At 43.7% G+C, this 11,926-nt stretch overlaps 1 protein-coding gene across 2 annotated transcripts in view; it reads left to right on the top strand.

Annotated features, from left to right (window-relative positions):
* Positions 1 to 276: 276 nt before the first annotated feature.
* PTPRA (protein tyrosine phosphatase receptor type A) overlaps positions 277 to 11,926 on the top strand; it is a 156,616-nt gene continuing 144,966 nt past the window's right edge. For both annotated transcript variants that reach the window (XM_063135389.1, XM_063135388.1), the window contains exon 1: positions 277 to 591. The gene's annotated coding sequence lies outside the window, so the exon portion shown is untranslated. The remainder of the gene's footprint in view (positions 592 to 11,926) is intronic.

Below are 11,926 nucleotides of genomic sequence, written 5' to 3'. Positions count from 1 at the left end.
GAAAGGCTCCTGCGCCCTCAACCGCCTCCGCCTGGAGGAGCGCGTCCAAATCCATCCAGGAAGCGGCGCGGACAGACGGAGGGAGGGAGGGAGAGAGGGAGCCAGGGGCGCGAGGCCAGGAGGACATGGGCGTGGCCTCCTGGTGCGCCGTACCCAACCAGCGCCGTCCTCTCATTGGGCCAATGAGCGCGCGCCTTCCATGCGCCGCCGCCGCGGCCCTGGGCTGAGCGGGGAAGCTGGAGGCGTCGCCGCTGAGGGAAGGAAAGGCGGGCAAAGCGAAGCCGAGTGAGGAGGCGCCTCAGCCGGGGAGGGAGCGACGGAGCGAGACCCACCGCTGCCGCCGCCTGCCTGGAAATTACCTCAGGCTGGAATAGTCGCCTCAGGCTGGAATAGTCGTCACGCCGCCGCCGCCGTCTTGCCCCCCGTCCCCGTGCATGGAGCGGCACGGCGAGGGCGGCGGGCAGGCTCGGGAGCCGCCGCTCAGGAAGGGGAGGAGCAGCCGCCGCCGCCGCCGGGACGGGAGCAGCCCCTCAGCCTCGGCGCTCTGAGGGGAGAAGGAGCCGCCTCCGCCGCCTCCATCGCTTGGCAACGGTGAGTCTGAGTCATCCCGCCCCCTCCTCCTCCTCCCCCCTCCTTTCTCTCCCCCCCCCACATTTCAAATTGGGGGGAGCCCCTCCCTCTCCCCCCACCCGCCGTCAAAAATAGGGGTGCTGGTGTTGATTACTGGGGGTGGGGGAGGGAAACACTAGCAAGCTTCTTGCCCCCCTCCCTCTTTGCAACTTAATTTGGGAGGGGTATGTGGGTGGGGTGGGTGGGGGTGGGGAGTTAGACATGTTTACTCAGAGTAGGGGGTGCTCTAAGTAGCCCCACTGGGTTGCGTTGCTTACTCGCAGGGAAGGCTGCTGTAGGGTTACGGGATTAAAAGAGTGATTTTCCTCCTCCCCCCCCCCCGCTCTCCTCCCAACCCTTCCATTTTTTTAAAAAAAAATTAACTAAAATTGGGTGGGGATTTTTTTCCCCAAGGCTAATATCAATTTACAATCCTAGTAAGTTTTTATATACTACACTGTCCTCCCATTTTTAGGAGTGGGGGTTGGACTCGTAATATATATGCCCCCCTTCCAAATTAGTCCCCCCATTTTTAATATATATTTTTAGGGTGCCCTGTATTTCCAGGCATTTTTTTCCCTTTCCCTTTCCCCAGGATCCTGGTAAATCTCAAGTGCGGCCTCCTCCCAACTTAATTTTGGGGTTGGGAATTTGGGGGAAGTGGGTTCTCAGAGAATCTCACCTCCCACGTGCATAATTTATTTTTAATGAATTAATACCCCGCCTTTCTACCAGGAAATGATGCTCAAGTCACCATAAGAGCCTTCTCAAGATTTTTTTAAAAACACACACACACATGTGTGTCTGTCTAGTCCTTATTGCAAAGCATCTTCCTTCAAAACGAGGCATTATATCTCTTTCTCGAGGAAGAGTGTCATTCTTTGAGTGTCAGGTAGGAATGGAGAACTGGAGGCCCAATGGGCTGTATCCGGATCCCTGTTCGATGTTGTCTATCATGTCTTCTCTCTCTCTCTCTCTCTAAATCTGTCCCCCCAAGGGTGTGGAGGAAAAATTGCATCTGTAGAACAGGACTTAGCAGTTGGCCATCTGGGAGGGTGGGAATTGCAGCTTTGGCCTCAAAGTGGCTGTTCCAGAAAAGGTAGATGTCGGGTAGAGTTGGTTGGGTTGTGAGCTGTGTTTGCTTTTTGTGTGTGGCTGTTCTCAATATATGATGTACACTGTCGGGTCTTCAAGCTGCACAAATAGCTAAGGAATCATATTAAAATACTGTGCATGAAACTGAATAATACACGCTGCTGATTTTATCCTGGTTGTGCTTTTATATTGTATTTTGTATCATGTTTTTATACTGTTTGTTTTACACTTGGAATGGTTTTAATTTTTGTGAATCGCCCAGAGAGCTTCGGCTATTGGGTGGCATAAAAATGCAATAAATAATAAATAATCCCCTTAGAATGTTTCAGAATAACTGTGGATCGTACAAAACAAATCCTTTCCTCGTTCACATTACCGACTTCAGTAGTTATTCTTCCTCACTTGATCTCCATTTGCTTAAATCAATAAATGCATATTGATCTATTTTAAAGGTCTGATTTTAATGGAGAAGAAATTTTAATGCAGACATGTGCCTCTTCCCCTCGCCCCCCTGCACCATACAGTGTCATCATCTCTCCTCAATAATGCTGGAATTGACACATTGGCATAGAACTTCTCCCTTTTATTGGGGCAGGGGGCAACATGGACTGAGTTTACTGTGAGTTTCTTTTCTCATTTCCCTCCTCCCTGAAATACTTTTGAGGCCATTCGTACAATAAAACTTCTCTCCCCACAGCTGCCTTTATTTCATGACACTGATACTTAATAAAGTTTGTCAAAACATCCACCCCAGCTTCAGATGTCTGCAAGCCCTTCCATATCTCCTTGACACCATCACAGGAACATAAGAAGCTGTGTTACTCCAGATCCAGAGTATTTGTCCATCTAGCTCAGTATTGTCTACTCTGGTTAGCAGCAGCTTTCCAGGTTCTCGGACAGATCATCTGGTCATTTTAACTGGAGATGCCAGGATTTGGGCCTAGCACCTACATAGCAACATGTGTGGTCCACCACTGAATTACAACCCCTCTTCATGGAGAAGATGGTTCTTCCCTCAAGTTCATAGACACTGTACAAAATGGACATTTCATGGCACCCCCTCCTTCAAATAGGTACCCTCACAAATACATCACAGCTGCAGAATAGATAACATATAGCCCAATTCCCCTTCAAAGCTTTGTAGACACTTTCCCAAATAAAAGAGATTCTGAATTGAACATATTGGGTGATCCTTTAGGTAGACTTGACCCCCGATTGTCAATACATCTTTATAGTGCAGTGGCATTTGCTATTTTTCAAGGGAACCGTTTTAGCAAAAAATTCAAAGTGAGAGCAACCTCACCTCCCCGTTGTGTCTCCCTTCCTCAAGCCTGCCTGCCTGCGCTGTCTCCTCTCCTCTTCTAATGTGGCTACCCACTTGCCCTGTCTGTCTTCCTCCTCCCTATCTGCCCATCACATCTGCCTCCCTTCTCCCTGCCTATTTCATTCCCATCAATGCCCACTGTGCCATGCAGCCAACCTCTGAAGAGCTGCATTGGCCAGAAAAGTAGCTGGTGCTGCTCTTCAGAGTGGTGGCTATGCTCCTCAAATGCCTGGCTCCAAGGGGGTCCTTCCTTAGTGTCAGGCATTGTGGGAGAAGGGTTGCCCCTGCTGTTGCTCCTGCCCTGCCAGATTCAGCCTGGCAGGGCTTAGGAATCTTGGATGCCTCTGGGTTCAGGGGCTTCTGAGCAACAGGGGTGCAGTGTATAGGGTTGCACCCCCATTAACTCTCAACGTAACCTATCTCACAGGGGAGGGGCAGAGGCTGATGGTCATGTACGCTGCCTTGGGTTCCTTGGAGGAAAAGGCAGGATATAACTCTAATAAACAAATAAAATTGTAGCTATTGTTCTGCCCATCTCCCTCAGAGTTTGGGAAAGGTTTGGAAAACCCCACAGCTCTCCTACAGAGTTCTCCTACTGTCCATAGAGAATAACTTCCACAAAGATAATCATAAATACATAGGTGGTGTCGCTTAGCCTACCTCACCCCCATTAAATACCAATCATACATTCTCAGATTTTGATCTGGCTACCTTTAAAGCAAAGCTAGACTCTTCTATAGAGCTTGGCTGTCTGATCTCTTTTATTTAAAGAGAATAACAGCCTTATTTAGACATTTTCCTCTCCCTTCCTCCATCCCTCTTTGAACTGTTGATTTTTACCGCCTCTCTTGGCTTTTATCTATTTGTTTTCGAATAGAGGAAGGGTTGTAGCTCAGTGGTAGAGCACATTCTTTGCATGCAAAAGGCCTCAAATTCAATCCCTGGGTTGTCCAGGAAGGACTGGAAAAAAACTTGTCTGAAACCCCTGAAGAGCTGCTGCCATTCAGCGTGGACCACCAGTCTTCCCCAAGCTGGTGCCCTTCAGATAGTTCAGACTACAACTTCCAGTATTCCTGATGCTAGCTGGAGCTAATGGGAATTTTAGTCCATAACATCTGGAAGGCACCAGGTTGGGGAAGGCTGATGGGCCTGTGCTAAATTAGATGGACCTGTCATCTGATTTGGTAAAAGTCAGCTTCCTGTATAGTGCTTTCTTTCAGAATAGTGAGTGAAATACTGAATGTTTTTAAAGTCTTGTTACAGTCAGTTATATTGTCTCAAAACTGCTAACTCTGCAATGGAAAAATAGTAGCGTTTCTATTGCATTTGTCTGGATTCCTAAACAAGCAAAACGTTTAGATCCGAACTAGGAGTCTTCCAGACAAACTGTTCCTGCAACATTGTGGTATTCCACGACGTAGCTTCAAACTCCTCACATGCCTCTTATTTTTCAATATTTGGCTTCAAGTGAAACAAACTTGCTAAGTGTTTGACAAAACACACATACAGTCTAGGAACAAACTTAAACAGTGTGAAAGAATGGAGAAATGTCTTATTGATGCAAACTTCCCAGCTTCTCATGTTCATAAAACACAAGGTGAAATTTCAAAATAGAAAACCATGGATTGTTGAGACACTGATTAAAAAAATAAAGTTGCTGTAGGAATTACAGCCTACTATTTAGTGTTATTTGAATAAAATGTGGGTTCAGTGTAGTTACTGTCACAGTTGCTGTCTGCTCCTATACATGCTTACTCAGGAGGCAGTCACCCCAGGGTTTAGTAAAGCTCACTACCAGTTCATTGAGCACAAGTGGGACCTATTAGTGTGTCCTCACTCCCTAATGGAAGTGTATCAAAGTGATACATATCTTGGTGTATCTTCAATCCGTAACAGAAGTGGGCCTGTTCAGGGAATCAGCTAGCCATGCTATCTTCCAGGATACTATAAACTGTATGGGTGCAGACCAGCAGGCCAATTCACTTCCCCCTCCACTTTCTGAGTTGTTCTTGAAACTGACACTTGACGTTTTGCACACCATTGAGCATGCACAGGCTTCATTGGTCTGGGAGTTGAGGGGCTTTAAAAAGAAAAGAAGGTTTTATTCTTCTGCATACTTCAGGATTCACCCAAGCATGTAGAAATCCCCCCTCCTATTTCTCACTAGGAATATAGGATTGCACTGTTGGGTGCTTAAGGGTACAGCAGCTTGCAGCTTCACTTTATGTAGTTACTGTTTGAATAAAATGAAGGTGTTTACACTTCTGAATTGTATAAATATACCAATTTGATGTGCTAAGTTAAAACATTAAATATATTGTTTACTGAACCGTAAGTCCCTCAGAGACCTTTACTAGTAAATGTGTTTAGGATTGCATAGTTAGATTATTAAAGTAAGTTAAAATTTGATAAACTAGCCTTGTGTGGCGCAGAGCGGTAAAGCAGCAGTTTCTGCAGCTGAAACTCTCCCCACGGCCTGAGTTCGATCCCAGCGGAAGCTGGTTTCAGGCAGCCGGCTCGGGTCGACTCAGCCTTCCATCCTCCCGAGGTCAGTAAAATGAGTCCCCAGTTAGCTGGGGGAAAGGTAATAATGGCTGGGGAAGGCAATGGCAAACCACCCCGCTATAAGGCCTGCCAAGAAAATGTCAGCAAAAGCTGGCGTCCCTCCAAGAGTCAGTAATGACTCAGTGCTTGCACGAGAGGTTCCTTTCTTTTTCCTAAAATTTGATAAAGTGTCAGATATATTTCAATATTCTCCAAACCTTCATTTGTTAAAAACTCCTACATTTTTTTTAAAAAAAATCTTCCCATGGATTGAAGGAATTTTATGTCTCTCTGTGCAGAGATCCGCAAGGTTTAGCTAATATCCATGTCAAAAATTGTGTTTGCCAAGACAGTGGCCTTCCCTTTAGTAGTTTGGTTGCTCTGCAGGTGAGGAAAACCCTCCTATTTTTTCTTCCTCTGTAGCAGCAAAGGGGGAGGGGGAGGGGGGTGCTTGCTGGTTTGGTCCCACAGAGCTGAGGCACTCTGGATGCCTTGGCAGTTCAGAAGCCAAACAGCCCCCAACCTTTGTTCCATTCTTAGAGTTGAGGCTGTGGGGATTGCTGTGCAAGTGCGAAAGTGATCCCCACTCACCTCCAAGGCAGGGAGGAAGTCTGGGGCTCGTGAAGATGCAAAAGTCAAGTCACGAAGCTTCATGTTGTCAACGTGTTGGTGGTAGGAAGGTGGGCTTGGGTGAGTGATAAAAACACAGGGTTCTCATTCTTCACTCAAGGAATGAATGTTGTGTCTTAACTGTTCCACTTGGACACATACAGTGTGGTAGATGAACTGTTGAATGAACTGAAGCTGACTCTTCTGGGGTAGGGGAGGCATTTCCCATGTGTTTCTTGGATTGTGATGTCGTTCCTATGGGGTACTTAGCACTCCTTGCTGAAGTGAAGGGGTGCCCTTTGGATTGAGACCCAGGGCTCATCTATACCAAGCAGGATATTCCCCTATGAAAGTGGTATGAAAGCGATATATGAAAGGCAGGAGCCACACTACTGCTTTATAGCAGTATTGAAGTGCACTGACAACTGTTGAGGCCCATGACATATACCATGTACTGCTTTCATACCACTTTCGTAGTGTTACATCCTGCTTGCTGTAGATGTGTCATGGGCCACAACAGTTGTCAGTGCACTTCAATACCGCTATAAAGCAGTAGTGTGGCTCCTGCCCTTTATATACTGCTTTCGTAGTGGCATATCCTGCTTGGTGTAGATGAGCCCCCGTTCTCCTTGCTAGGTTGAATGAAGATAGGGGTTTATGCTGAGTACATTATAGTGTAAGGGGACTGTCAAGTTGCAAGTCACTATTAGATTGTAATTGCATGAAGTGCAGAAAGAGGGAATATTGTGGCATATAAATCCGAGAGGCATGGGCTAATATGGTTAGTATAAGGTGCAATTATCTCTTAAACCAGTAACAAACAAGAAATGCCTACAGGTGACCAAATACAGAAGCTTTTGTAAATTGGAAGAGAACTGCCTTATTTTTCTTCTAGGCCTGCTGGTTTCTAACACATGATTAATTTTACTGAGTATGGGCAGGTGGTCTAATAAAAATATACGTGGCCATACTTGTAAGCCTGGATTACTGATCGTATTGTCAGTGGCAATCTAGCACATGGGCATGTTTTAAGGCAATTCCTTCTGGGCTTGCAATTATGCTTAAAATGCAGAGGCCATCATTTTTTCTCATTCAAAACAGAACTGGGGTGAAATACAGGAGACAAGAAACTGAACTGTGGTTTACAAAATGTTTATATGTTTAATGATATGCTGTCTGTCTCTTTTCTGACAGTGATATTAACAGGTTTGGGTCTTCAAGAGTAAGTGAGCAAAAGTAGTTGGAAATAAGTATGTTCATTTATGCGGAAGAGGGCAAAATGTTCTAATAATGCATTTTAGACACAACCACCTTTTCTCCACAGAGGAATGTTTCTACTTAGTGGATATAAAGATACTTGCTTTCCTGGCCTCATCTTAATTCCTTAAAGGCAATATTTATAGCATGAGCTCAGGAGTAGATTAAGAAAAAGCAGCTTCTCCTCACTTCCAGTCTTTGCAATGTATTTGTTGGGGCGGGTTGCATTTCACAGCAGGATGAAATCCGCGTTGGTCTCTCCAGACCTGATGCTCCAGAAAAGATCTAGGCGTTGGAGACAAATTGCAGACCCAAGGCGATGAAATACAAACTCTCATTTTTTTTACCTCATAACTCAGAAGTCATTAAATGTTTGGTCCTTTTCAGAAGTATTCTGTTTTCACTCTTCTGGTTGTATCACCAAACCTAATGCATGATCCATCAGGTTTGTGGAACTTGGGAACGTTCTCTGTTTGGATGAATGAGAGGGGAGGTGGCTCTGTAGTTCGAGTGAGGGGACATCTCAGCAGTGAAAAGCTCTTGAGTGCTTATCCAAAATTGGTTAGATTGTGACAAGGAGATTGGCACTGGCAACCCCCCTCTCTATGTAGCCTTTGACAGTTTGTATAGAGTCTAATTAATGCTTAGTTTATTGGTGCTTTACAGTAAATGTACCAAAGTTTCTATCTCAATATTTTTACAACTGTCTAAGGTGCTAATGACATTGATGGATTGACAGGAAAAAGAGTCAACTTCACTGGAAGGCATCTCTTAATTTACCACTGGTGAGCAGATTGGCGGCTTGTATAAAGCAGGTTTTATAAGCATCCAGTGTGGAGTAAACACAGTAGCTGTATGGTCTAGGCTGTAAGTCTTCATTCCCATTGAGCATTTGTGGCAGGCTGTATCTGTCTAAAAAGTCCTTTACACGGGGAAGGGGGGTTGGTCCTTTTGTCATGGTGGAGAACCATGTGTCTGATCAGAAGTTATCGCTCTTGAGCAGATGGAAAGCAATAGTACTGGAGTGAGTGAGGACAATCTGGTTTTCTGTGCTTTTCAATGGAATGTATCCCCTTGTATTGGCATGTACCACAGTGAAGCTTCCTATAATGCATATTCAAAAATGGGGCTTGTCAAATATGCCCTCACTATTCTCATTGTGTTCTTGCTTTCCATCTGTCTTGACTTTGCATGCAGCAGTTGTATTTTCTTAGTAGTTTTATTAGTCGGAACCTTCATTATCTGTCACAGGGCATAGAGAAGGGGCAGCTTAGAAACGGAAATGTCTCCTTCCAGCGTTCTTACAGGCTAGCCTTACCCATTATGAAAAAAAAAAAGGCTAGGCATTTTGCTTTAGAAAAGCTTTCTCCTGCTTCTTTCTTTCTTCAGTGATGCTGGCGGCAATTCTGCAATTGTATTAAAATGTGTGTCTGAAGTACAGTGTTGCACACATGCCTATGTTTGGGTTTATGAAATGCTTGTCTAGGAATGAGCTACCACTTGGCCTTCTTGCCATTTTATTACCTTAAAGCTACCCCATCTAAGAATTAAATAATTCAGATAAAGTAAGGTGTGTCTTCTGTGTTTGATTGTTACATATAGTGCCTAAAATAGGAACTTACCTAGGATTTATTACGTGTAATACTTTAGTAAATGAAATTGAAACAGCAGAGAGAGAGAGAATATGCCCTGTAGGTGCTGATTGAAGCTAGCTTCTTGCTTTTCTAAATAGTCTAGTGCCCGAGCTACTTGTATTGGAAGGTCACATGAGTGTAGAATAGAGGGTGATAAGCCAAGGTCCTGTTTCTAGTCCATTGGTTAATCTTGTGAACACACACCTCTCTCTCTCTCTCTCTCTCTCTCTCTCTCTGTGCAGTCTTCTTGCCTCTGAGTTGGTATAAGAATGGAGGAATTTGACTGAGAGCTTCCAGTTTCTGACTCCTAATAAAGTGGCTAAAACATTCTGCAGGATATTTTGAAATATTTTTAGAAAATATTATTTTTGAGTGGGTATTGCTACATTAAAAAGAGGCAAAATTACACTACTTTTATTACTGCTTGTTACTATTTGAGACTACCCTGCCATGTTCTCAATCAAATGATTTTGCATATAGAAACAGATACAACCTTAGTCTCTGTCTCTAGGTTGCGTTTGCTCACTGTGTAGCTAGATTCAGCATTCCTTCACACATGTTCACGTCTTCATTGTATTTTTTGGGAGGAATTCAAAAGCACCAGCAAATGCACTCCTGGCTACCACCAAAACCTAGTACACCCAAGCTGTGAACCAGAATCTCCAAGGGAAGTGTAACTGCCCTGAGATCCTTATTGCCACCCTGAGATCCTTGTCACCACCCTGAGATCCTTGCGATATAGGGCGGGATACAAATGTCTTAATAAATAAAACAATAAATAGAATAACCACACCCAGCACAGATTTAATCCCTATTCTCTGATCTGTTTTTCGACTGACCAAAACCAGCTATGTCTTATTTGGCTTGCATTTCACTTCCTTTGCTCTCTTCCAAGTTATTACTAAGATCACACTGATTTAGCACTTGAACAGTTTCTTTGGATTTATATGGAAAGGAGAGATGGGAGTTGAGTGTCATTAGCATATTGCTAGCATCAAACTCCAAAACATTGGACAACATCTCTCAGTAGTTTCAAATATGTGTTAAATAGTATGATGTTTGTATATCTTTGTGCATAGGTTGACAAACTACTATCCAAGAAAAAAGTATTAGCTTGCCTGAGCACATACCACGTTTCCCTTTTTATAAAAGTTTCTCTGCTTAGTCATCCAGTGGTAACTCTTACCATAGGTGAGCTTGTGTTATAGAAAACTAACTTGTTCCTAATAGAACCAGAATGGTTTATATAAGCTTACTGGACCAACTGCTTCTCAAGCTTCCAAATTTCCTGCCAATTCAAAAGCAGCTGAAATGGTCTCTCATATGTTATCCATCCAAACCTACACTTAATGTACAATCCTATGCATGTTTAGACAGAAAAAGGTCCTGGTTGGTGAATGCTGGAATTGTAGGGCTTTTTTCTGTGTAAACATGCATAGGATTGTACGCTTAGACAGTGAAACTCAGTAGAGAAGACCATGTTCTCAATAACTTAAATTCATAAAGGAAACAGTGGCCTTGCTTGCAGATATCTGAGTGAGAAGGCTTCCAGTTGTCTTCCTTGTATTATATTAGTTTGCAAGGGATCACTACAAATCCCAGGCAGGATTCTGTCATTCTATGACCTATATAGGGGTATGAAAATGAAATCCACGGTTGACAATAGAAACAAAAATATGCTGTAGGATCTGAGTTTTACATCACTGGGTTCTCTGCATAGTGAGAACTCCAGCTTTTGCAACCTAATGGTAGGTGGCTGAGGAAGTAGCATGAGAGAGTGTGAGAGAAGTGCTTTGGAATCTTGTTGATCACTGACATGAGTAGACTAGATTCTGCTTGTTATGGCTTCATGTTTGGCACTGCTTTTTTTGTACAATCTACTCTAAATTCTGTTGTGCATCCAGCTATACCCCCTCCCCCTCTTAGAACATCATCTTGTCTTGATTTTAGATCTTTTCTTCACTCTTCTTTGAATGTATAAACAAATTAAAATCTTTTTGTTGTTCTCGGAGAGGTATTTTAGCTCTCATTAAAACATAAGTATGGTTCTGGATCAGACCAAGGGCCCATCTAGTCCAACGTTCTGTTCACACAGTGGCCAATCAACTGCTCACAGGAAACCCACAAGCAGGACATGAATGCCACAGCACCCTCCTGCTCATGTTTCCCAGTAACTAGTGTACATAGGAATACTGCCCCTGATATTGGAGGTGGCATATAGCCATCGGGACTAGTAGCCATTGATAGCCTCCTCCAGGAATATGTCTGATCCCCTTTTAAAGCCATCCAGATTGGTGGCCATTATTTATTTATTTATTTATTTATTTATTTATATAGCACCATCAATGTACATGGTGCTGTACAGAGTAAAACAGTAAATAGCAAGACCCTGCCGCATAGGCTTACATTGTGGTCGTGACTTCTGTAGTTTAAATCCGTGCTGTGTGAAGGACTTCCTTTTATCTGTCCTGAATCTCCCACCAATCAGCTTTATGGGATGACCCCTTTGGATTGTAGTAGCATAAGAGAGGAAGAAAAATGTCTCCCAATCCACTTTCTCCACACCATGCATAATTTTGCACACCTCTATCATGTCTCCTCTTTTTTCTAAGCTAAACAGTCAGTACCAGATGTAGCAACCTTTCTAAGTAGGGGGCTTACTCCAGCCCCTTGATTATTTTAGTTGTCCTTTTCTGAACTTTTCCAACTCTACAATATCCTTTTTTAGGTGTGGAACACTGTCCAGCATATTTCAAGTGTGGCCACACCATAGTATAAGGCCATTTTGATTGTGACAAATTTATTTTCATTTCCTTCCCTAATTACGCCTAACATGGAATTTGCCTTTTTCATA

Source organism: Elgaria multicarinata, chromosome 10 (assembly GCF_023053635.1).
Source record: "Elgaria multicarinata webbii isolate HBS135686 ecotype San Diego chromosome 10, rElgMul1.1.pri, whole genome shotgun sequence".
Classification (NCBI taxonomy): domain Eukaryota; kingdom Metazoa; phylum Chordata; class Lepidosauria; order Squamata; family Anguidae; genus Elgaria; species Elgaria multicarinata.
Note: the sequence above shows the minus strand (reverse complement) of the source record. Positions and strands in the feature narration are given on the sequence as shown.